This window comes from Pongo pygmaeus, chromosome 7, assembly GCF_028885625.2.
Source record: "Pongo pygmaeus isolate AG05252 chromosome 7, NHGRI_mPonPyg2-v2.0_pri, whole genome shotgun sequence".
In the NCBI taxonomy this organism is placed as follows: Eukaryota; Metazoa; Chordata; class Mammalia; order Primates; family Hominidae; genus Pongo; species Pongo pygmaeus.
The window spans coordinates 125,713,017-125,738,795 of NC_072380.2; the positions used below are offsets into that span (position 1 = coordinate 125,713,017).

The 25,779-nt window shown below is 34.7% G+C and overlaps 1 protein-coding gene across 1 annotated transcript in view; it reads right to left on the reverse strand.

Moving 5' to 3' along the window:
• The window catches only part of CSMD3 (CUB and Sushi multiple domains 3), a 1,221,229-nt gene that overhangs the window by 822,668 nt on the left and 372,782 nt on the right, over positions 1-25,779 (reverse strand). The window lies entirely within an intron of this gene.

A 25,779-nucleotide genomic window follows, 5' to 3' on the forward strand; every position in this document is an offset into this window, starting at 1 on the left:
AATTGGTGAAATCTGAATCAGTTCAGTGGATTGTAATTGTAATGCTAATTTTCTTGTTGTAATATTTTGCCATAGTTATGAAAAATGCTTCTCTTGGGGGATAGTGGGTGAACAATATATGGGGTTCATATGGTTTGGCTTTGTGTCCCCACCCAAATCTCATCTTGAATTGTAATACCCACAAGTTGAAAGAGGGACCTGGTGGAAGTGATTGGATTATGGGGGCAGTTTCTCCCTGCTGCTCTCATGATAGTGAGGGAGTTCTCATGAGATATGATGGTTTTAAAAGTGGTAGTTTCTCCTGTGTGTCCTCTCTCTCTCTCCTGCTGCCCTGTAAGAAAGCGTTTTCTTCTCTTTCGCCTTCTGCCATGATAGTAAGTCTCCTGAGGCCTTCCCAGCCATGTGGAACTGTGAGTAAATTAAACCTCCTGGTTAATAAATTACCCATTCTCAGACAGTATCTTTATACAGTGTGATAACAGACTAATAGAGTTGGTACCAGCAGAGTGAGTTCCTCCTATAAAGATAACCTGAAAATGCGGAAGCGACTTTGGAAGTGGGTAAAAGGCAGAGGTTGGAAGAGTTTCGAGGGTTCAGAAGAAGACAGGTAGATGTAGAAAAGTTTGGAACTTCCTTGAGACTTGTTGAATAGTTTTGACCAAAACACTGATAGTACTATGGACAATGAAGTACAGGTTGAGGTGGTCTCAGATGGAGATGAGGAACTGACTGGGAACTGGAGCAAAGGTTACTCTTGCTATGCTTTAGCAAAGAGTCTGGTGGTATTTTACTTCTGCTCTAGAGATTTATGGAATTTTGAGCTTGAGAGAGATGATTTATGGTATCGGCCAGAAGAAATTTCTACGAAGCAAAGCATTCAAGAGGTGACCTGGCTTATTTTGAAAGCATACATTTAATATGAATTCATAAAGAGATGGTTTGAAATTGGAATTTATGTTTAAAAGGAAAGTAAAGCATAAAGGTTTGAAAAATTTGCAGCCTGACCATGTGGTAGAAAAGGAAAACACATATTCTGGGGAGGGATTCAAGCCAGCTGCAGAAATGTGCATAAGTAATGAGGAGCTGAATGTTAATAGCCAAGACAATGGGAAAAATGTCTCTAGGGCGTGTCAGAGAACTTCACAGCAGCTCCTCCCATCCTAGGCCTAGGAGGAAAAAATGGCTTCCTGGGCTGCACTCAGGGCCCCATTGGTCTGTGCAGCTTCAGATCTTGGTACCCCGCATACCAGCTGTTAAAGCTCCAGCCATGCCTAAAAGGGGTCAGTCAAGGCACAGCTTGGGCCATTGCTTCAAATGGTCCAAGCCCTAATCCTTGGTGGCTTCCATGTGGTATTGGGCCTGCAGGTATGTGGAAGACAAGAGTTTGAACTTTGGGAGTCTCCACCTAGATTTCAGAGGATGTATAGAAACACCTGGATGTCCAGGCAGAAGAGCTCTCATGAAGAACCTCTACTAGGGCAATGTAGAGGAGAAATGTGAGCTGGAGCTCTCACACAGAGTCCTCACTGGGGCACTGCTTAGTGGAGCTGTGAGAAGAGGGCCACCATCCAGACTCCAGAAAGGTAGATCTAATGACAGTCTGCACCATGTGCCTGGAAAAGCCACAGGCAATCAATGCCAGCCAAGAAAGCAGCCCCAGGGGCTGTACCCTGCAGAGTCACAGGGGCAGAGCTGCCCAAAACCTGGGAGCCCACCCATTGCATCAATATGCCCTGGATGTGAGGCATACAGTCAAAGGAGATGATTTAGGAGCTTTAAGATTTAATGACTGCCCCAACAGGGTTTAGACTTGCATGGAGCCTGTGGCCCCTTTGTTTTGATCAATTTCTCATACTTGGAATGGGAACATTTACCCAATGCTTGTATCTGCACTGTATCTGGAAGTAACTTTTGATTTTGATTTTTTTGTTTTTGCTTTTGCTTTTGATTTTACAGGCTGATATATGGAAGGGACTTGCCATGTCTCAGATGAGACTCCGGACTTGGATTTTTGGGTTAATGCTGGAATAAGTTAAGACTTTGGGGAACTGTTAGGAAGGCATTATTGGTTTTGAAATGTGAAAAGTACATGAGATTTGGGAGGGTCTGGGGCGGAATAATATTATTTGGCTCTGTATCCCCAACCAGATGTCATTTTGAATTGTAATCCCCATGTGTTGAGGGAGGTACCTGGTGGGAGGTGATTGGATCATGGGGGCAGTTTCCCCCAAGCTGTTCTCATGATAGTGAGGGAGTTCTCAGGAGATCTGATAGTTTTAAAAGTGGCAATTTCCCCTGTACACTCTCTCTATCTCCTGCTACCATGTAAGAATTTGCTTGCTTCTCCTTTGCCTTATGCAAACCTTATATTCTATGTTTCCTGAGCCCCATCCCCTCACATCCATGCAGAACTGTGAGTCAATTAACCTCTTTTGTTTATAAATTACCCAGTCTCATTAGTATCTTCTGAGCAGTATGAGAACAGACTAATACAAGGATCTCTCTGTATTATTTATTGTAATTCAATGTGAATTATTTCAAAATAAAAAGGTTTCAACCTTAAATATTAGATCAAAATTATTCATAAATTTACAGCAAAATTACTCTTACTAACCCAAAACTGGAAAGAGCCCAATTGTTCATCAACTGATGAATGTATACACAAAACGTGATATATTCAGCAGTAAAAATGAAGTACAGATACATGCTATAACATGAATAAACCTTGAAAACATCATACTAAGTGAAAGACAACAGTCACAAAATATCATACATTATATGATTCTATTTATATAGAACAACCAGAATAGGCAACAATAAAGAAAGTAGATTAGTAATTGTCCAGTGCTCCTGCTGTTGGTGGTGGAGATGGGGAGTTACTGCTAGTGAGTGTATGTGTTCTGCTAGGAGTGAAGAAAAACTTTTAAAATTAGTAGAGAGTGTTTCAGAACACTGAATATAATAAATACCCTTTGACTTACACTATAAATGGGCTAATGTCAACATATGTAAATTATATCTCAGCAAAAGTGTCAGAAATACATAATGGATTATCAGTAAAAATATAGAGAATATACCATGCAAATATTAATCAAATCAAATGAAGAATGGTTAAACTAATGCCATACAAAAGAGACCACTCAATGAAGAATACTACCAGAGGTAGAATATTACATAATGATAGAAAATAAATTCATCAATAAGTTTTAACTATCTAACCATATTCATGTATATTAACATGAAGCAGAAACTGATACTACTGAAGGAATAGACAAGTCTACAACTACAGTTAGAGATTTTAACAATCAACAACCAGAACATTAACAGCACATAGAAAAACTTTTATAGAGTATTACATTACTGAGTTAGAATTGTCTAAGCTTCCATTTTAAGAAGTGAGAAAAAAGAAAACAATCTATGCAGGTGTAAAGGAATGATAATGACAAGAGCTCAAAGCAATGAAATTGAAAGGAGAAACAGAGAAAAAAACTCTAAATCCTTGTTCTTTGAAAAAATCAATAAAATCAATAAATGCTTTCCTAGACTGATCAAATAAAGAAAGATAGGGAGGAATACAAATTTTGTCAGGAATGAAAATGGATTATCATTAGATGATGTAGATATTTCAGTAATAAGGCAGTATTATAAACAAGTTTATGTACATTCAAGAACATAGATGAATCTCAAAAGGATTATAAGTGAAACATCCATATACTGTATACTGTATGGATGCATACTATATGATTTAATGACATTCTGAACAAAGACAAGACTATACAAATGGAAATCAGAACAGTAGTTGCTGAGGGCTGGAGGTTATGAGAAGGAAGTAACTACAAAGGGCCATGAAGCAACTTTTTGGCATGAGGTAAATATTTAATATCTTTATTGCAGCTATATGATTGTATATGTTTGTCAAAATACATAATGTTTTATGCATAAGAATGAAATTTAGTGTACATAAAATATACATCAATACATCTAAGAAAAAAATAATTTTAAGATTTTTTGGCTTGCTGGTCAATAACATTAACAAAATGTTACTGTGCTTAGAGGCATAAAATTGGAGAAACAGAAATTTATTCACTGAAATAAAAAGATCAGAGGTATTTGAAGTTTTCTGGAAAAGATCATCTTCCCTATGGTTAGAGGAAATAAACCTCAACTATTATTAGCACATATAGAAATGTACATGCAAACTATAAATATTCTAATTGCTTTTCCTTGCACAGTAAGGAAATGCGTTCATTATTTGCCCATAATTACATTCTCAATACATTCCATTCTCATAACTAAACTATTGCTTACAACAACTTTTCTTTAGGCCTCTTGGACTGATACAGTACCCACGAGACTGGTTTAGAAAGCCAATGTTTTAAAAGAAAAAAAAATTATAAATGAGCCAGCTACTTACTTTATCTACTTGAGATCAATAATTTTATTTATTGTTTTCATTGGACTAACTAAACAAAATTAATATTTATGTTGGATCTAGTCTTCATATTTTCTCATTCACAATTTTGAGGGTTATTGCAATTAAAGAACATGGTAAATGTTGAACATGAAATAAGTGATCAGTGCATCTATTCAAGGTAATCCCTGGAAAGTGTAATGCCTAACTTTTCCATCATTTTTCTTATTCTAAGCACAATATATGAATACTTATGACTTTAAAATTGGATTTTAAATATCTTTACCTTCATCACTAAATAAAACTTTTATTCCTATATTCCTAGGAACATAAATGTAACAGCTTCAGGTTTACTCAACAGTAGACATATGTGTCTTCAATTACCTATTCAAGAGCACCACTCATCTGTTTCTCCAAATACCACATATATGTACATAATTTTATAAGGAGAATGTGTAAAATTTTAAAGATAATTACAGAGCAACATGTGCAGAAAAGATGTGGCTGCTGAATCTAGAAAAGGTGCAATTCAATCCTACTGTACTGCCCATCCCCTCTTTCTCCCTCTGAAAATCAAAGAAACAAAGAAAAACATATAAAGCAAAACCTTTTGTAAAATTGTTTATTTAAACAAATATTACTCTTCTTCTGTAGTTTATCTCTATTTCACATTAGGTCTGCATATTTCTGGGTAAATAAGTGAATAGTTAACCTGCAAAACTTGTTAAACCTGATGTATAGAGGATATTAGAACTTTCAAAAATTCCCTCATTTTCTCACTTCTTTACATAAAGTCGTTACCAAAAATATTTAAGGAGACATTTTAGCATGTGAACTATGCATACATTTTGCAGGTTGATATTAGTAATAATAAGACACAGTATTTACAGAGAGTTATTTGCTGTGGACTGTATACAGTTTCAGGTGCATTTTTATTTAATTCCAGAAAGGAATACCCATGCCCTATGCAATGAAGTAGAAATTTTTCATGGTATGTGGCTGTGAAATAGAAGCATATTGCAAATATTGCTATTTTATTGATAAGAAAACCAACATGATTTGTATTCCAGTTATTCTAAGAGAAGGGAGCATTACAATTTATAGTGACATAATCAGGTATATATTAACATTTATTTTATTTATCTGATATCTGGCAGTTTAAGTACTAATCTTATGTTCATATAAGCTTGAAAGTACTTGAAAAAGCTTGAATCACTAATAATATCTGTGGTCTTCAATTTCATTACTTTAATTTATTTCCAATATATTTTAAAAAATGTATATAGTATGCATTTGTTTTCTATTTATGTCATTCTCAAGACTGATACCTCTCAAAAGAATGTCTGATAGGAGAGATGTTATTTTCTACATTATTTATCTTTTCATTTTCCTGTAATCGTTTCACTGATTTTTCTAACAATCTATTTTACAAGCAAAATCTGGTCTATTTTATAAGCAAGATATCTCAAATCCCAGTATCTTGTACTACACTGACAATTTTACGATGTAGTTATAGTTTTATTTGAAAAAAATAACGAATGTATTGGTATTCTTTTAGAGATATGACTATAATTATCTTTTTTGCTGTTTTTAATTTTCATTGTGCATCAATATCTATCAAACCCCAAACTCCAAGATCTCAAATTAGTTTTAGGACATTAGGCAAGGATCAGACAATGGATTTACTATGCAAAGGCAAAACAAAGAAAACCAAAACAAACTGAATTTCATATTTTCTTAATTCTCCAGTAAAATCTGTAAGCACATTCAGGAAGAATTTTGAAGATAATATAATAAATGGGTTATTTATATGGAGTTGTGGAAAAGGAATCAAAATGGAATGGTGTGGCACCAAGGGTCACGTATTTCCATTTGGAAAATAATGGAAACATCCATGCAGAATGACAGCTGGTGGCTGGGACTGTTAATAGGGAAAACATCAGTTCCACTCAATGGCTCAAACCAAAAGGAAGCGAGAGGGCAACAGGGTCTGCAGACAATTAGGTAGAAAACGGACTGGGGGAAAAGGGCAGGGACAGAGAATGAGTTATACAGGTGTCAACATACGTATTACTTATTTAAAGATATCAAAGATGAAAGACTGTCTAGTAATTGTAGAAAAAACTGTAGTTGGAATATAAAACATATATGTAATAGAACATTTACAGTTAGACATAGTCATAAAGATAACAGAAAAATCATCACAAAAAAATAAATTGTGCTTACATTGAGGTATTTTTTTCTTAAGCTAAGAAACCATTCATTGAATAATTGTCAAATGTTTTCTATATGCCAAGTACTCTTTCTGAAAGCATATTAATGAATAAAACAGATATAGAGTCAGCTCTTTCATGCTAGTGAGGAAACATCACAGAATAGAATTTAGCAAGATTACAGCAAAAATGGAAATTACTGCATAATGAAGTAGAAGAAAGTAAAGGGACTGAGGAATCAAGGGATGCATGGCCTAGCAAATTCTCCCATCTTCTTTTATACTCTCAGTGAGAGGAAAATATTGTGACAAGTTGAGTGTGTGCTTTCTGGCAGCTCCAGGAAGTGTCCAGCAAAAGTACCTGTATAGTTTCACTGTCATGAAAGGAAAGGAAAGGAAAGGAACTCCTTACTGGGAGCCCTTACAGGAAAAACAACTCAGGGAAGAAAGACCATAATATAAAATCCCTCCCTCCCAACATGCATTTGCCTCTGGATTTCCCATACAAATAGGTCTCCAAACTGATAGTATTTATAACGGTTATAGTCAGAAAATGAATGCTTTTTCTTTGGGGATGTTTCATTTTACTTCATGCCATTTTATCTTTTTTTTTTTTTTTTCTTTTTTTTTTTTCTTTTATTATTATTATTATTATTATACTTTAGGTTTTATGGTACATGTGCACAATGTGCAGGTAAGTTACATATGTATACATGTGCCATGCTGGAGCGCTGCACCCACCAACTCGTCATCTAGCATTAGGTATATCTCTCAATGGGATAGCATTTTATCTTTTTATCCAATTTTAAAGCTAATAACTATTAACATGACAAATGGGGAATGAGTCTCTCTACCATATTTCAGCCCAGATATAATTTTTGTTCCTTGAGGGTTCTCTAAATGTATTTTTAAAAATAAAATGTATTTTAAAGCTGATTTTTATGGTATAGTGTTCTATGAAATCCTTTGAATTACACATTTATTGAATTAATATTGTAGTACAAAATTCATGGTATATAACTCTATAAATTTATTTGAATGAGTAATATTCACCAAACAGCTACCATAGTAAAAAAAAAATTAACCATGTTGTATTTGCATTTTTTCCTACCAGTTTGAATTAAAGATAAAATATGTTTATACATTTAAACATTAAGTATTTATATCTATGGTTAGAATCTTACACATATTTGTATTTTTAATTTTAAATGCTATATAACCTACTTTCAGATAAACAATGTTCAACAGGAAGACCCTTAATTAAATGGGTTGCTTACTTCACTTTTATAAGAAATTTAAATTGTGGTATACAATTAGCTTATGAGAGATATATTCACAACAGACACAATTTACATACACCTTTGCATACATATGCACAAATAATCAGGCATTTATTTATATAAAACATTAATTATGAGATTGTCCCCTCCAGGATACTAATCACACTAACTATATTTCTCATGGCCTCCACACACATTTATTTGTGTTTTGTCTTTTAGAAAGAGAAGAAAAAAATAACAGCACATAAGCGGCACATATGGATTGTGAGAGTAGGGAGTAGTAAAAACTTAAAGAAGGAAGGACAAAAATTGTATCAGGACTATTTAAATGAAAAACAGGACAGTACAGAATTGGCCAGATAGTTGGCAACAAAAATTTTAATAAAAGAAAAACACATACGCCCGTACTCCAAAATGAAAACCATCAAATAAAATATTATAGTACCTTCCTTTTAATTTATTCAAGAATTATTTTTTCACTCAACATTCTCTTACAAAAGTTAATTGAGCACTTTATATGTGTTGGGTACCCTTCTAGGAGTCAAAACAACAGACAAAGATATCATCTTCAAAGAGCTTGCATTCTTGTTGGAGAGGAACAAAATAAACATAAAGTAGTAAGTACACAGCATGCCAGGTAGTGATAAGCTCTACAAATGAAACTAAGTGGTGTGGGTGGTACAGAGAGATATATGGTTAGAGGTCTGAGAAAGACCTGTCTGATAATGGTCCTATTAGCAGAGTTCTGAAGGAAGTGAAGACGTAAGCCATGTAGTTATATGAGATATATCATATATATGCATGGAACCTTGAGCAGGACTCTCTAACTCGGGTGGAGTGTCCGAGAAAGACAGTGGTTAGGAATGCTGTTGGAAAGATAGCAATGGGCCAGGTATTATATGACCTTGCAGGGTTATTGCACAGTCTTGTGATTATAGTCTTCCATAAGGAGAAAACCACTGGAACATTTTAGTACAGGAATATCATGTCTGATTTCCATCTGATAAAAACTGAGCTGATGTGTTGAACAGAGTAGGGTTAGGGCAGGGCCAGGTGGAAGTTACCTGAGTAACTAAGTGATAGTTGCTGATATGTTCTGGGAATAGAATTGATGGCAATGGAGGTCAATAGAGAGATTGCTTTCTGACTTAATTTTGCTGAGAGCCAACGGAGTTTGTGAGAAAGGAAAGAATAAAAAATGACTCTAAATTCTTGGTCTAAGCAATTGGAGAGATGGAGGATCCTTGATTAGGTGGAGAGCACCATCAGATGTTGAAATCTGGGGGAAACAGTGAAAGCTCAGTTTTGGAGATGTTAAGTTTACAGTGCTTAGAAGTCCAAGTATTGATATCAAATACACAGGTGGCTAAAGGAGTCACCAGTATATACATATGGTGTTTACAGTAACATTTCTACATACGCACCAAGACAGTGAGCATAAATAGAGAGAAGACCAATAACTTGCTCTGCTTCTGGATTCCCCCCACACACCAAGGTTTACTCCAGAGGCACTATAGAGAAAAAAGGTGGGGCCAGAAGCGGTGGCTCACGCCTGTAATCCCAGCACTTTGGGAGGCTGAGGTGGACAGCTTGCCTGAGGTCAGGATTTCGAGACCAGTCTGGTCAACATGGTGAAAACCGGTCTCTACTAAAAATACAAAAAAATTGGCCACACGTGGTGGTGTGTGCCTGTAATCCCAGGTACTTGGGAGGCTAAGGCAGGGGAATTAATTGAACCAGGGAGGTAGAGGTTGCGGTGAGCCGAGATCGCGACACTGCACTCCAGCCTGGGTAAGAGAGTGAGACTCCGTCTTAAAAAAAAAAAAAAAAGTGGAAGGGAAACTTTGAGAAATTTTCTCCAACAATGGAATGTGTGGGTCCTACCTTGTACCCCTCTGTGTATTAGGGGTGGGGAAGTCAGGCTTTGGTGTGGAAGAATAAAAATAGGAAGAGAAATGTTAGAATTCCACTCTCACTTCTCATCCACCCTCGCCTTGAGATGTCATTGTGCTGCCCTCACATTGGGGGAAAATTCCTCAATTTCTCCCTACCTTGTCCTTGCTAAGTGATACAGGACTGTCACTTAGACCTGAAACTTTTAGAAAATCAGTTAAAGACAACTTGGAGGAGCCTTGGGAGGTTTTTGCTCACCATCAGTTCCAATCTAAAGGGATTTGGAATGGCCTAATTTTGAAGTATATCATTTTTATTACCAACTGGTATGAGTTATGTTTATACTAAGGATATTAAACTTTTTTATTTTTCCCCACTTTATTGTTTGCCTTTTTAAACTTTTTTCATGAAAAAAATTGTTATGTCTGTATTATTTCATTGTGATTTTCCAAATTGCATTTATGCTAGAAAGCCTTTTTCTATTCAGAAATTAAATGAATCTTCATTATGTACCTCCTACGATATATTTTTGCTTTTATTTTATACATTAAACTTTTTAATCAATCTGAGATATATTTTGCTTCAAAGTAGGAGATGAGATATTGATTGATTTTTTCCTATGCAGCTGTCAGTTTTCTCAGTACCATTTGAAATACTCTATTCTCCATTTGCTTATGGAAATTCCTACCTTATCTAAACTATGTTCTAATACATACTAGAATTAATGCTTTATTGTACTGATTTCCTCAATTTTAATATGTATCTACAACATTTTTAAATGATCACATCTCTTCGTATTTCTACATTCATGTCATGAAACACTAGCTTCACTTTGTATGTTTTTGTAAATTTTTATGTCCACCTGCATTTGTTTTCAAACTTGAGTTGCTGAAAAAGAACTTTGAGCTTGTCACTGGGGTTATATTGCACTCGTTTTGAAAGAATTAACAGCAGGGATCATGGTTAGAAATAGTAAAAAACTAGTATAGTAGAATCACAAATTAATTAGAATAGACTCACCAATGAGAAGAGATACCAGATAGACAGCAAAAGTATAAGATTAACACTACGTCTTTGCAGTTATCTCTGTCTTCTTTAATATCTCTCAGTGAAGTTAAATAGTTTTCTTTACAGTACCTGCACATTTTCTTTTAGGAAAACTCTTTATTTTACATTTTGCAGAGGTATATTTTAGCATTATAATATAATCTAACTGGTTATGATTTTTCTAATGTATTTTGTGTATTTATCTTATGCCTAGTTTCTTGATGTCTCTTCTCAATTTTAAGTATTATTTACATGATTCTTCTGGATTCTCTAGATTTATGTGTCTTTTCCTTTCAAAATTAAAACTCTTCCAATTTCAAATTTTATTTATTTAAATCAGAACTTCTAGTGTTAAATACCAAGTGTACTTTCAAACAGAAATATAGGAATATGAGTGGAGCCAGGAACTTTGATTGCACATAAAAGAAGGAAATGGAAATAATACAACTGAAGGAAAATATAATAGATCACCCAGCCAGATAAACCTTAAATGTGCTGCTTTTAACCTGGCCTCTAACTGCATGGAAGGAAGCCAACCTCCACATTGTTCTTCAGTCCAGCAATCTGCATTTCCACCTAGTTCCAAGTTATCATCAATTATTATTTACTCCTACTTCCTAAATATTCTTCTTCTGAACAATCAGGACTTAGACCAGATCCTCAACATATATAATCAAAATTATTATAATAGCATCCTAACTAGTTTCGTGTCTCTAAAAAATATTCTCTGCACCTTATAATATGTGTTGCAAATATAGTATTCTTTCTAAAAAGTGTTGTCACACGAATCTTAAAATCAGTGGTACTCAAACACATACGTAATAGGTCACCCTTAAATACAAATATGCAGGGTCTGCAAGATCTAACTTATATTTATGTCTTCATCATCACTTCTCAATTCTTCTCCCTCCTTGCCTTGTTCTTGCTATGAAATCTTGCACTTTTATGAAGACATGTACTGTATCATAACTAAGCCTTTATACATACAGGTTTTATTCTCTTTGTAGAATGTCTTCTGTTATCTCCTCTTCTGTGTTTTTTTATGCCAGACTTTTAGAGACTTAAGTCAACATCATTTTAACAGGAAAACGTTTCCAGAAGTTGTCCAAGCTGTGTTAACCACCCCACTTCAGAGCTCCCACAAAATCCTCAGTATCCTGTGATCAGAACATTTTTTACAATATGTAAGAAAATTTAGAGTAGAAAATTATATTCCCCCCTTCCCTATTTCATCCACATTGCTTTAAAGCCTTTGACTGACTGAATCATTCTTGAAAAATGTTTTGCTAAATATGTTTCTTTGTAACTTAGATTTCAAATTTTGACCTAAAGCAAGAATAAGAATATAGTGAAAGTCTGAACCCATAAAAACAAAATATATGATCAAGTACAACCATGTTTAGTTAGTAATTTTGTATCTAATAATTTAGAAGAAGCAACTTCTTTCTAAAAGGAAATCATTGTTCTAGGCTTAATTTTGGAAAAAAAAAATGAAGAACTCTTTGAGGATAAAGCTGTGATATAAAATTAGACAAATATGATTTTATAAGCACATAAATGAGAAATCTCAAGAAAGAAACCCATTCCATCACATATCCTAGGATTTTAAAAAGCAGAAATTTAAAAGTTAAAAGATAAGTAGAATCCTATAATTACATGAATTCACTTTGCCTTCCCTTAAATTCTTTTCATATAGGTCAACGGTTTTATAAATCAATAAAATTTGTCCAGTGTTACAGACTAGACACTAAAATATACGAAGATAACAAGAGTGTTTCCATCACTAAATTCTTCTTGAAAAGATGAAGAAATGAGGATAATTAATATCTGAGACTGATATTTCAAAGTATTATGATATTCTGACTTTGGAGGATAGTTGGAAGTTTTACAAGCACAAGAACAGAAAATCCCATTAAGAGTAAGAAATATGAAATAGCAAATTTTGTGTTCCTTCACTTTTTCAATTTCAATTTTTAATAGGAATTTACCTCCTCTAAAGGAATGTTACTGTCTTCAGTGTCTAGTACAGTGCATAATAGGTAGTAGTCATTCAGTAAATTCTGTTGAATGAATAGATAGAGATTGTTAAACATTTTTTTCTGATTTTGACCCTAACACTATGCCCGGCCTAGACTGATTCACAGCCCAACTCTTGAGAGATATAGAGCAGATATAATCATACAATATTCTATAAAGTATCTTTTCACTACAAATAAGTAAAATGGCAAAAATTTAAAGTCATTTCCTTAAAATTTAGTGGATTCTTATATGCCTTATTGAATAACAAATAAAATGCTGTAATTAGTACTAGTTTTTTGGAACTGGAATATAACTGTGAATATATCAACATAAATGTGGCCCATATGTTACCAAAGTTTAAAAACCCCTAATTTACACCATCTCATCCTCTTTTAACCTATTTCATTTTCTTCAGTTTCTCCCCAAATATCCCTTGCATTTTATTGTTCTGTAATTTTGTTTATGCTGTTATTTCTTCTGTCTGAAAAGATAAAGTATAGAAAATCTTGTCTGGAGAGTGTGAAACTAGTTAGGATGCTGTTGTAATAATTTTTATTATATATTTTGAGGACTTGCCCAATTGACTTGACAAACTACTACTTATCCTTAAATATTCAGCTCAAATGTCACTTTTTCAGTTTTCTGTGAAACGTGCCTTTCATCTTGATCCCATAACACTTTATATTGCCTCTATTTTATGTGCAACGATCTAAAAATCCCATAAATATTTGTCTACATGCATTACTATTATTCCTTAAGGGTAGAGAAAAAAAGTCCAGTCTCCATACACTCTTTAAATCTTGGTTAAATGAAGGGGCTAAACAAAACAAAACAAAACAAACAAACAAACAAAAATTGTTTATGATACCAAGAACAATCGCCTTGCAATGCTTTTTTGAATGCCGTACTAGTTTTCTAAAAGTATACCTATAAATATTGGTTACTCAATCATTCCTGACACCACCCTTTCCATAACTGTACCATTTTAAGGAATTTTATTCATTTCAACCAAAACGTCTCACGTTATTGTCCTTTTGTCCTAACACAAACTTTGGGGTTATCTGGAATAAATCTAACTCTTCTTCTAAATATATGCCTTTAAATATGTAAAAGCAGCTGGTCTATATGCCACTAAATTCGAATTTTACTCTAGTCTATAGTTTCTAAATTAAACTCATTGATCCCGTTCCTCTAATTCAAACAAAAAAAATAAAGCCAATGCAACTAATAAACAAAGCAATTATAAATCTACCAATCTTAAAAATTCATGTGCTATATCATGAAGACTTCTTCTAGCACCTGAACTGAACACTGGGAACTGGAGTGTGGCTCAGATAGCACACACCTCTGCTAATATGAAAAATTATAACTATTTCCATGTTTCTTCTCACGCTAAAATTCAACTTACACTTGTGCCTCACCAGCACGAAACTCGGCACATCATTTTACTTTCAGTTGTTGTTGTTTTTAATATTAGAAGGAAGAGTACAAATTCTAAATACTAAGTTTTTTTCCTGTAAGCCCAACAATAATTCTTTTCATAAGACAAGTTATATATTTTTTTTTCACAGAATTTTCTTTTAGACCAAAATATCTGGGAAATTTGTAAACGACCCTTTTAACTTTTGCCTGCCTTTAAATGACTGAATCGATTTACTTTTAAATGTTTTAAAAACAAACAAACCTGTTATTGAAGTAATTCCAGAAAAAGAAACTCTGGATCCTCAGCTCATGTGGTCTATCGGGAAGTACCCTCAGCCTGGCAAGCGCTTCCACTATTCTCATTGCCCAGTCAGCGGCCTCCTTCAGACCTCTGCTGGGATACGACTGTCTCAGTCACGCTGACGCCAACCACACGAGGTGCGACCCCAGGTGTGTGAGGGAAAGGCCCCTATCCCACAGGGAACAACAGCCACGGGGAAAGAAAAAGCCCTAAAACCCTCTTGAGGAGTTTTAAAAAAGAAAGAAAAACAACAACAACAAAACAAAAAAACGCCATATTTGAACAAACAACAACAACCAAACAAAACAAAAAAACGCCTTATTTGTGCCCCGAGTCTTTCTCCACAGGAGCAGCCACCCAGGAGTCTCCCTCTGAAAGAGTTCTGAAGTCCGGGGGCCTGAGAGGAACGCAAAACTCCCTCATTCCGAGTCAATCACAAGAGGCCCCGCCCCCAACGCTGCTGGATGCAGCGTCGATTGGCTGCCCCTCCTGTCAAGGCCTCTCCTGGACGATTCTTCTCCACCAACAACCTATACCAGACATGAGATTGGCTTATGCTCTGCTGAAGTCCTGTCCCCGGCTTGAGGAGGCCGGCGTCAAAGAGCTCTCCACAGCCTCTGCTGTTTTTATTGATACAAGGACAAGATTCATAAGGGAGTCAGGGACTTGGAGGGGCGAGGGGCTGAGGGGCTCTGGAAATTTCTGAAACCCAGGGCTGGAAGGACGTGGAGTCTTCTCCAGTTCTCACACTTTACAGACGATGTAACCCTCTCTCACAAAAGGTCTAGGGGCAGATCTGGTCTCCAAAAGAGGGACATGATGCTAAGCAGGTCCTGGGAGAGCAGGCTGTGCCAGGAAGAGTTTATTCTGCGTCTCTGCTCTATCTAGCTTTTGAGCTCAGAGATGAGGCGACTATCTAAGTTGTCCAAGGCCAGGGTATACACCATCAGGTTGATGGAGCTCTGCAGAAAGTGCAGAGCAAAAGCCTGGCCTCCGTGGAAGGAGAGAAAGTTCTGAGTGGTCTGAGGGAGGCTGAACATGCACTCAGGGAGCTGAGCCCCGATGGATGCCTGTCTCCTTTATCCCATCCTGTTGTTTCCCCATTAACACTTACCACTTTCTAATAGTTACCGTAAATATATTTAATTACCATTTCTTCACTTATATTTCTTGTCTATCTCTTAGTTAAAATGTAAGCCTCGTGAGGAAGGGATTTCCTGTTTTGTTCACTGATGCAACCTCAAAATATAGAACGGTTCTGGCACAGAGAATGTGATTAATAAATATTTTGGAATAAACTAATTCTAGTATTTCATTTGTTTTTATGGAAGTCCAAAACAAAAGTGCTATTTGGTTTCAGTTATCCAAAGTCAACCACATAGACAGTATATTATTTGTTAAATCTTGTCAAAAATTAACTGAACAATCAGGATTCCTTCCTCTATTTTTGAATTTACCAGAATGAAAAGCCAAAAATGTTGAACAATTAAATCCCAGTTTTATGTTCACCAAATTGTCTTAATTGGAAACTTTTTACAAAAAGAAAGATGCAAGTATCTTGTGATAATCAAAATAAGTATCCTAGAATTTTTAAATTATTTGTAGTCATTTCAGGAATTATGACATTTTTCTTGAGAATTTGTGAATGCTTAAATGTATGGCTCCAGACAGTTGCAGAATAATGGAACAAATTATTACTAATTATATTGCTTAGTGGTGTGCATTTGATTCTATGAATAATCAGGATAGGTCTGGGTGTGTGTCACAGTGGCAAGCGTAATCAAATATTAAAGAATCTGTAACTGACACAATATTGTTTCAGAATACTACTGTAATTTCTTTGAAATTAGGTCTGTATCTTATAAAGTTTTATCTTGTTTTACATGTATGCTTACCTAGCATACCAAAGAGGAAAGACAGACTTCCTAAGGAAATAAAGCAACTCTGAAATAATAGCCAATGGGGGACCATGTACTGTTAGACAGTTTGATGCAACTTCAATTCTTTTTTTTTTTTTTTTTTTTTTTGAGACCGAGACCGAGTCTCGCTCTGTCGCCCAGGCTGGAGTGCAGTGGCACGATCTTGGCTCACTGCAAGCTCCGCCTTCTAGGTTCACGCCATTCTCCTGCCTCAGCCTCCCAAGTAGCTGGGATTACAGGCGCCCACCACCACGCCCAGCTAATTTGTTTGTATTTTTAGTAGAGATGGGGTTTCACCGTGTTAGCCAGGCTGGTCTTGATCTCCTGACCTTGTGATCCGCCCGCCTCAGCCTCCCAAAGTGCTGGGATTACAGGTGTGAGCCACCGTGCCCACCCAAACTTCAGTTCTTACTCGGAAAAATGAGTGGCAATAAAATGAATACATACAGCTTTTCTATGGATACTTTTTTAACAATCCACAGAATTCATGCTTTTGTCAGTTATATTAAAGTCTTTATAAAGCAATATTTTATGACATGAAGCAACATTTTTCTGAAAGAATACTCTAGATTAAAAAAGAACGATGATTACATTTGAATAATTATACTTCTTAAGCTTTTATATAATATTTTATTAAACATGATTGCATTTACTCTGCATAATGATTTTGCGTGTCAGGTAGGCTCATTGGACCTGCATTATCCTTGTGATACAGTATTAAGACGACAGCAGAAAAATAAGAACCATGGTAGATTTGTCAGTGTTCTTTTCCCTTGTCCTGTGTCTACTTTCATTTTTCACTTTCTGTCAGTAAACTAAATTTATATGAATAAGCAAACTCAGTTACATTAATGATATGAAAACCCTACAAGTCTGAATATTTTCTCTATCCAAACTTTTGAATTCTACTCTTAGAACCAGTGAGTATACAGCATTTTTTGTTTTATAAGTCTCTTATAGAAGTCAAATGACTTCAGGCCGGACACAGTGGCTCAGCCCTATAATCCCAGCACTTTGGGAGGCCGAGGCAGGCAGATCACTTGAGGTCAGGAGTTCAAGACCAGCCTGGTCAACATAGTGAAACCCCATCTCTACTAAAACTACAAAAATAAGGCAGGTGTGGTGGTGGGTGCCTGTAGTCCCAGCTACTTAGGAGGGTGAGGCAGGAAAATCACTTGAACCCGGGAGTTAGAGGTTGCAGTAAGCCAAGATCACGCCACTGCACTCCAGCCTAGGTGACAGAGCGAAAATCTGCCTCAAAAAAAAAAAAAAGAGAGGAGAGAAGTCATATGCCTTCCAGCTTTTATACTCTGAACTCTCCAAAAGTTTCAACAACACCTGAGGGCAGCAAACAAAGTGCCCAGGGGCCCATATCCTAGACACTCCTGACTACTAAGTTGCACTCTTTGATTTTCTCTGTTCTAGTAGAAAAAAAAAAAAAAGTGCTCAGGGCTTCTAAAATGCAAGTCAGTGGTGCTAATATTAATAATGAACTGTCTACTTTTCAATACAGAATTGGCTTTTACATAATGTTGACAGATCAACTGACAAGAACGATTATCTTTTAAGAATAGGAAACATAAAATCACAGCACACACACAAAAAAAGCAGATCAATAAATATGAAGATCTCAGAAACAAAAGGGCAAACTATATTCTATGGTACATTGACTTGTTGTGCCTTTATGTTGACATTTTCAATTGTATGGAAGCTTTTTAAATAAGCAAGATCTGATGCTAGCACGTATTAAAAATGATCTTAGAAAGGAATGTAAAAAGTTAGGAGAAGCAATTTGAAATATTTATTTTCTGTTTATAATCCATATAAATATTGATAAAGAGAATATTTTCAGGGATTACATGGGTGTATGCTATCCATATCGATATGATATATAATAGGATATATGATTCAGAAGGCTGACAACATTTCACATTGCAGAATGTGTCTTATGGTGTGTCCAACATTACAGCACATCTCATCATTTTACAAAAATCTCTCAATGACCAAAATGACATTCCCACGAGAAGATTTACTTTTAAGCAAGTAGGTACAATCAGTTCTCTTTAGCGGAAATAAAAACATTGTTGCTTCATTTAGAAAATTATCCTCAATTTTAACATAAATTTAAAAATTTAAAATAGATATTTAAACATACGATTTCTAAAGTTAAAAAAATGTTTTACACTTCTTAGAAGGCATAGATCTGAGTAATGTATATATCTGGTTTCCATGACTGCATGTATTATAACATATATGTGTATGTATATGTGTGGGTATATATACATATATATAAAATTCATGAAATAAAAAGGAATAAAACAATGAGAGAAAGAAAAAATTGATTTATTCTGTAAACTTTTAAACCTATCACATTTAAGATGTTCAGATATATTGTTGAAAACATTTGTATTCTACACAGAGCACATTCAATTACCCACAGAAATAAATTATGGATGATTGGTGATCTGATTTATAAGCTTGCCAACAGAGTTCAGAAGCAATGTATCAGAAACAAAAAGACTACCACATCTTAAATAAGAAAATGGCATTAAGGAATTTGCCAACTATTCCAATGATACAAAGATCACACATGTCAAAACAAGAATAAGTTTATATCAAGCTTTACAGAATAGTACAGAAAATTAAAGAAAAAATATTTTAAAAATATATATTTGTACATATCTACCCATTCATTTTAAGCATAGAGAATCTGAGAGAGTGGTTTTAGCTTCATGACTTATGCCCAGAAGAGACTGCTCTCTGATTGTTGTTGTCTAACTGGCAATTGTTAAAATAAATATATGTGAAGTCACTTTAAATATAAATATTAAGCATATGAGCTAATCCAAACCTCATATACAAATCAAAATACTTTATATATAGATCCATGATTACCTATTCTTTCAACTACATAATTTGAGGGTAGAATTATATATTCCCATTTTACAGCAATTTAAAATTCTGCAAGGATGAAGTTTCCAGATCTAGCAACAGTGACGTAACATTTGGTGGGAGAAGAGAAGTGAGAAAGGGTGTGTTGTGAAGGAATTATTTCCAAATTGTCATCTTCCAATTTTATTTCAACAATTTAGCGAAGATTCAACATTAAAAGTGAAAAAAATACTCTAACAATTTTTCCACAATATGCTGAAAATGTGGTAATTCTTTTGAAGTTGACACTTTACTAAATAAATGCTGTATTTCTGTCCTACAATGAAAAAACATGCTGTTGGTTACATTAGCCTGGAAGGCTATTCTAAGAGTTATTTCATTCCACCTACTGCTTCCAGTGAGAACAACACATAGTCTGGATAGATAAATGATTGTCCATTATAATTGCCAAATGAGGGTATTTTTTTTTTAACTAAACTTGCTGATATCTCCAAAATTAATACTTTGGGTATCTGTTAAATTATATATACATTTCAAGTATCTCCATTGTGACAAAAATAATGGTTTTCTACAGAAAAACTATAGTTTTTTATGTTTAATAAATTGTTTTTTACTGTAAAGCTCTATTTGAAAATTTCTAAATTTTACTCTCTTTGAATTTGTTTCAATTACTCAAACTTCACACACTAAAGGATTATACTTAGAATATACAAACAGATATTTATTGACCACCTACAATGTAAATACATATTTGAATTGTTTTAAGGTCTGATATGTTAACTATAGCAAAAATGCTACATTTGTGATAAAGACACTACTGATCACTTTGGTCACCCAACTGTATTATAATTTTCTGAAGGTCAGGTCTTCATTTGAAATTCATCACATTGCTTACAGCATGAGGACATAACAGGCGCTCAGTAAATGTATGCTGAATTGCATTAAATGTCAACACCTAACCTTCAATGAAAAGCCATCACTTTTTTCTATCAAGGAAAAGAGCAAATGTGACAAGATGATATGTCAGTAACAAACTATGAAAAGAGGAAATGTTTTCAAGACTTCACTCAAAACTTACCTTCACTTTTTACATTATAATAATAAATTTGGAGATCTGTTTCTGGTACTTGTTTAATTTTTTGTTTCCTATTAGGATTTGGATATCTTGACTTTGAAAATATTTTCATGCACCTAACTTGTAGTAAACACTAATAAACACTAACTTTACAATACATGTAGTTACACATTTAACAAGTAACCAAGTAAAGATGTAAAAATAGGTTGTCCTTGGGTTTTTAAGTATTGGCTTTTCCTCGTCAATAAATGGGAATTAGATGTATCTGTGAATCTTTATTACTTTAAAATTCTGACCAAAGGAGAAGTGTGAAAATATTTTAGCTGTCCAAGTTAAATTAAGGGTAACATTTTCTATTGGAGTATGTAAATGAGATTTTCCTCTAGCCTTTCAACCTTAAAAACTTACATCTTCTATGGGAAAAGGGGAATTAGGTATCTGTAAGTAAAGGATACATTTAACAGGATTTGAATTCAATTTTTTTAAAAAGCAATTCTGCAAATATTCTTACTAATAAGAAAAATTAAAAAGTTATTAATCAAGATAATAGTCCAAGTGTGGTGGCTCATGCCAGGTGTGGTGGCCCAGCACTTTGGTAGGCAAAGGTGGGAGTAAACGTTTGAGGCCAGGCATTGGAGACCAGCCTGGACAATGTAGCAAGACTCTCTGTCTCTAAAAATTTAAAAATTAGCTGGTCATGATAGCTAACGCATGCCTATAGTCCAAGCTACTTGGGAGGCTGAGGCAGTAGGATTGCTTGACCCAGTTCAAGGTTAAAGTGAGCTATTATCATACTACTGCACTGCAGCCTGGATAACAGAGACCCCATCTCTTAAAAAGATAATGGTGACCTCTGTTGTTTCACATTTGTGTTACTACATAACTAAGAGAGGTATTACAGCATGTGGATTTTACAATAAAATATTATTATACAAGGATATAATAGAAAATTCTGATGTGAATTCAACATTCTCCTCCTTATAAGTTTCAGGAATCAATTGAATGACTTGCTAAATCACATCATTTATGCTTAAGCTCATTTCAAATTACCTTTTACATTTAATAGCACTTCTGATAATGTATCAATAAAACAGTCTGTATTTTTTTCAATCAAGTCAATGACTAATGCCACCAAATAGGCTTCCCCTTCTCCCTCACTGCCAACCCAACACATCAACTCCAGTAAAATAAGATGTTTAACAAGTCCTTCTTAGGAAAAAAGAAATAAAAAAAGAACATCAAAGCAAAATATGGGCGTATCTCCCTTTGTCCTTCCATAATTATGCTTTTGTTCTTCCTAGCTACAGAAAGCCTACCAACATCCATCTGGTAGCCAGCACTGGATTGTGTTCTTAAACTTTTTCTAATTTTAGCTTTGTACTGGTTAAAATTATATAATTTAAGTAGGAATATATTATATATATACAATATATATTATATATACTATATATAGTATATATAATATATATATTATATATAGGAATATATTTATATATGTTTTTATAAACATATATAAATAATTATATGTGCATGTGGAGTTAAATACCTAATATCCTTATTGACCTGCTGACCTTTGATCCATGAGATCACAAACTTTCCTATCCACTTCTAGAAGTAATCATTACTATTAATTTTATGTATATTTAATATACTTATATTATGAACTTACTTATACATATACAAGTGAAAATTGAATTATAATTTTCACAAATTTTTAAAGAAGTTTGTATAAATGGGCTATTACTATATGCACCGTCCTATAATGTGTCTCCTTTACCTTACTATACATATTGTAGAACTTTGTACATCAGTGTGTGTAGTATTTGCTGCTATGTATCATTTCATGGAACTAATGTATCTGGTTTTATTTATGTATATCAGCTTAAGCATACATGCAATGGTTTCTTCAGAATAAAGAAGAGAAGTGGAATTATTAATTATATAAATTTAAAATCCCACGGCCTTAAATTTGAGGTGAGAGCAATCAGCATGACATGTGATTTTCTCCAGCAAAACTGTGTATCTCTGTATCCTTTTCTATGACTCAGTTCAACATCTTAATAGTGGCCTGCCATGCCTCTGATTCAGCCCTGGCCTAGTTCTTCAAATTGATTTCTTACCAAACTACCCTAGAACTATATGGAAAACTTTAGTTCACTCTTGTTATGACATTTTGTATTACTCACATCTCTTAAATTCTCACTTTCTTTTTTAATCTGGCTTACAGTTCATGGACCAATTACATAATTACTTTCTCAAAATTGTTATTTCTCTTTTCCCATTTTCCTTCTATCCAGCAAAATATCTAATTTTATTCACAACAAAATTGTTGTCTACTCCATACCTAGACTCTCATAACTAAACATTTTGAGAGAAAATAACATTATTGGTTAATTTTCTTACTTCAAACTCATGACTACAGGTACATCGACACTCAAAACTACTGGGAGATACGTGTTTTTCTCATGAATATATGTACCAATTCTTCAATACATTTTTTTAAGAAAATGAAAACAATCCCATGAAGATATCATATTTCCACCAGGAAATCTACCATCCAGTCTTATATGTATCTTTATTATTTTCTTTCTGTTCTGTAGTAATTGAAAAATTGCCCATATTCTTATCGAGCCAGATTTCCTATTTGTTTGTCTATCATTTGCTCCTTCAATCATTCCCACTACTTTTCTCCTGAATCATTCAAAACAATATTAAAACATGTTCTAATCTCCCTCATCTTTTAAGAAATCCCAACTTTATGTTTTCCTCCAGCAACTGCCCATCTCTTGCTTCCCTTTAAAGTGATATTCCTGGAAAGAACTTTCTGTACACACTGTCTTCATTTCCTTGTCTAATATTTTTTCTTTAACCCATTCCTCACGGGTTTTCATCCATTCCACTTTACTTAAATGGCTCTAGTGGATTACAAGGCTGTTTGGTAAGAGCTTCTCTTTATTCTGGAACACTGTCCCCTAGATATCTGTATAGGTCTCTCGTTCTCACTTTTCTTGCACAACCTATTCTGTAAGAACCTCCCTGACCGCTACATTTAAAATGTTATCTAACATTTGAAATGTTATCTACTACCTAGATAGATCATCCCCTTTCCCTACTTTATTTTCCTTCATAATCTTATTCACTACATAGCATATTTTATATTTCAGTTAGTTTATTATCTGTAACACCAACCATTATAATGTATGTTTTATTCAACACTGTATTATCATCTGCTACAACTCTTTCTTCCACCAAAAAGTCTCACTCTGTCGCCCAGGCTGGAGTGCAGTGGTGCGATCTCGACTCACTGCAACCTCCACCTCCTGGGTTCAAGCAATTCTCTTCCTCAGCCTCCTGAGTAGCTGGGATTACAGACGTTAAGCCACCGTGCCTGGCCTTGAGAAGTATTTCGTAAGTTCTCATCATTCTGCACTGTTTGGATTTCCTTCTGTACTATTAAACTCTCATTTTTCATAAAATTTGATAACTCCTCCTATTATAAACTGTTTGAGTCCATTGTCCTGAGACTTAGTCATAGGCGACCTTCTTTTCTGAGTGTGCACTTTTTACCCAAATGATCTCAGCAAGTCCCCAAGCTTTAAATATCATCCATATTCTGCTGACTGTCATGTCTATTATAACTGTAATCCTAAATTTCCCTTAAACTTCAGACTTGTGTAAAATTATGATGTGAATTATATGTTAAAATCATTTTCCACATTCTGGTTTACTGCAAAAACAGATAAAATATTAGAAGGATGAGCATAACATTCTTTAAGTTTTAAGTTCAAGAGAAGAAGGGTTATAAAGGAAGATTGGTTGATTTTTCAGGGATAGCAGAGTTTCTTGAGTATAGCTCTTCTGAGATCCTTACCTCTCCATAGTAGAGGCAAGGCATTTGGCATTGTTATTTATCAAGTTGAGGTACTGTAAAAATTGCTCCTAAAGTTTGAAGATGAACCTTCTCAAGTACCAGGCAAAGGCTTGCAAACCACAGAAGTTCTTATATGAGAAGCTGGCATAAAAACTGTGACAGTTGAATGAAGAGGATATGATGAGAGGGCGGCAAGACACAGAAAGGACCCATGAGATTCCCAAGATCCTGAAAGAAGAGAAGGTAGTGTTGTCCTGGTAGAGTGTATCCAGATGATTAAGAGGAAAAATATCACCAAACATTATAATGATGATAAATCTTTTGGACATCAGAAAGGATGCACCCCCACTCTGATGATTTCTTGTGTCTTAAATCCAGAGCAGAGGAAACAGTGCTTGAGTGCTTGAACAGAGCAGAGGAAACACTGTCTACACGAAAACACTTAAGCAGCAGGGACCATAAGTGTGGAACACCCATGTAGTATGAACCCATCCTGCAACTACTGAATGCCAGTGTTAGAAAGAAAATTTCAATGACAGCAGAAACTGATGCACCATCCTAGTTATCATGCAGCAGCATACCAAAGCAGAGCTAAAGCAAGTTTCTGATGGTGATGTTTAAGTGTTGCCTTTTTTTTCATTGCTAAACAATATATTCAAATTATCTAGTTAACATTTTCACCTGGGTTTCTAATATGTATCTCAAACTCTGTATGTCCAAATTGGAACTTTTGATGTTTCCTCTACAAGCATACCCTTCTTCTATTCTTTAATATCACATCGAATGGCACCATCACACAACAATTGGTTGAACATTCAAGAGTCATCTTTGAATTATCTGTTCTCTTCACTCTCAGAAGGCCAGCCATTTGCAAATCCTCTTCTGCTTCCAAAATGCATCTGATTTTGTTTTACTTTCTTTGTTGTTACTATCATATATGGAAGGTCCCCATGGTCTCACCTAGACCTGGAAACAGTCTCTTCTGATTCTATTGAGCCCTCTACAAATTGGTCTTCAGCCAGTAGCCAAAGCATTTTTTATAACCTATGTGTCACTACTATGCTTAACTTCTCAAACCTGGAATGAAATTTTGACTTTTTATTGGGCTTTATGTGGCCTGGAAATTCTGGTCTTTGTCTACTCTCTTACCTCCTTTCCCATGAAGTAATTTTACATTTACTACTTTTCTAGTCACACTGACATTTCTTAATCTTTAAATCTGGGAAAGTGTTTGCCACCACCAGGCCTTTGCACATGCTGTTTGCTAAGCGTGGAATGCCTTTCCTCAAAATGGCTCTTTGGATAGCTAATTTTTCAGTATCTACTCGAAAGCTTATTCCTCAAATGGCTGTACTACAATGGCTGACCCAAAATAGGCCCTCCCTACTGCAGTTCACTATGCCATTTTAACACTCATAATGTTTTCAGTTTTTGAAA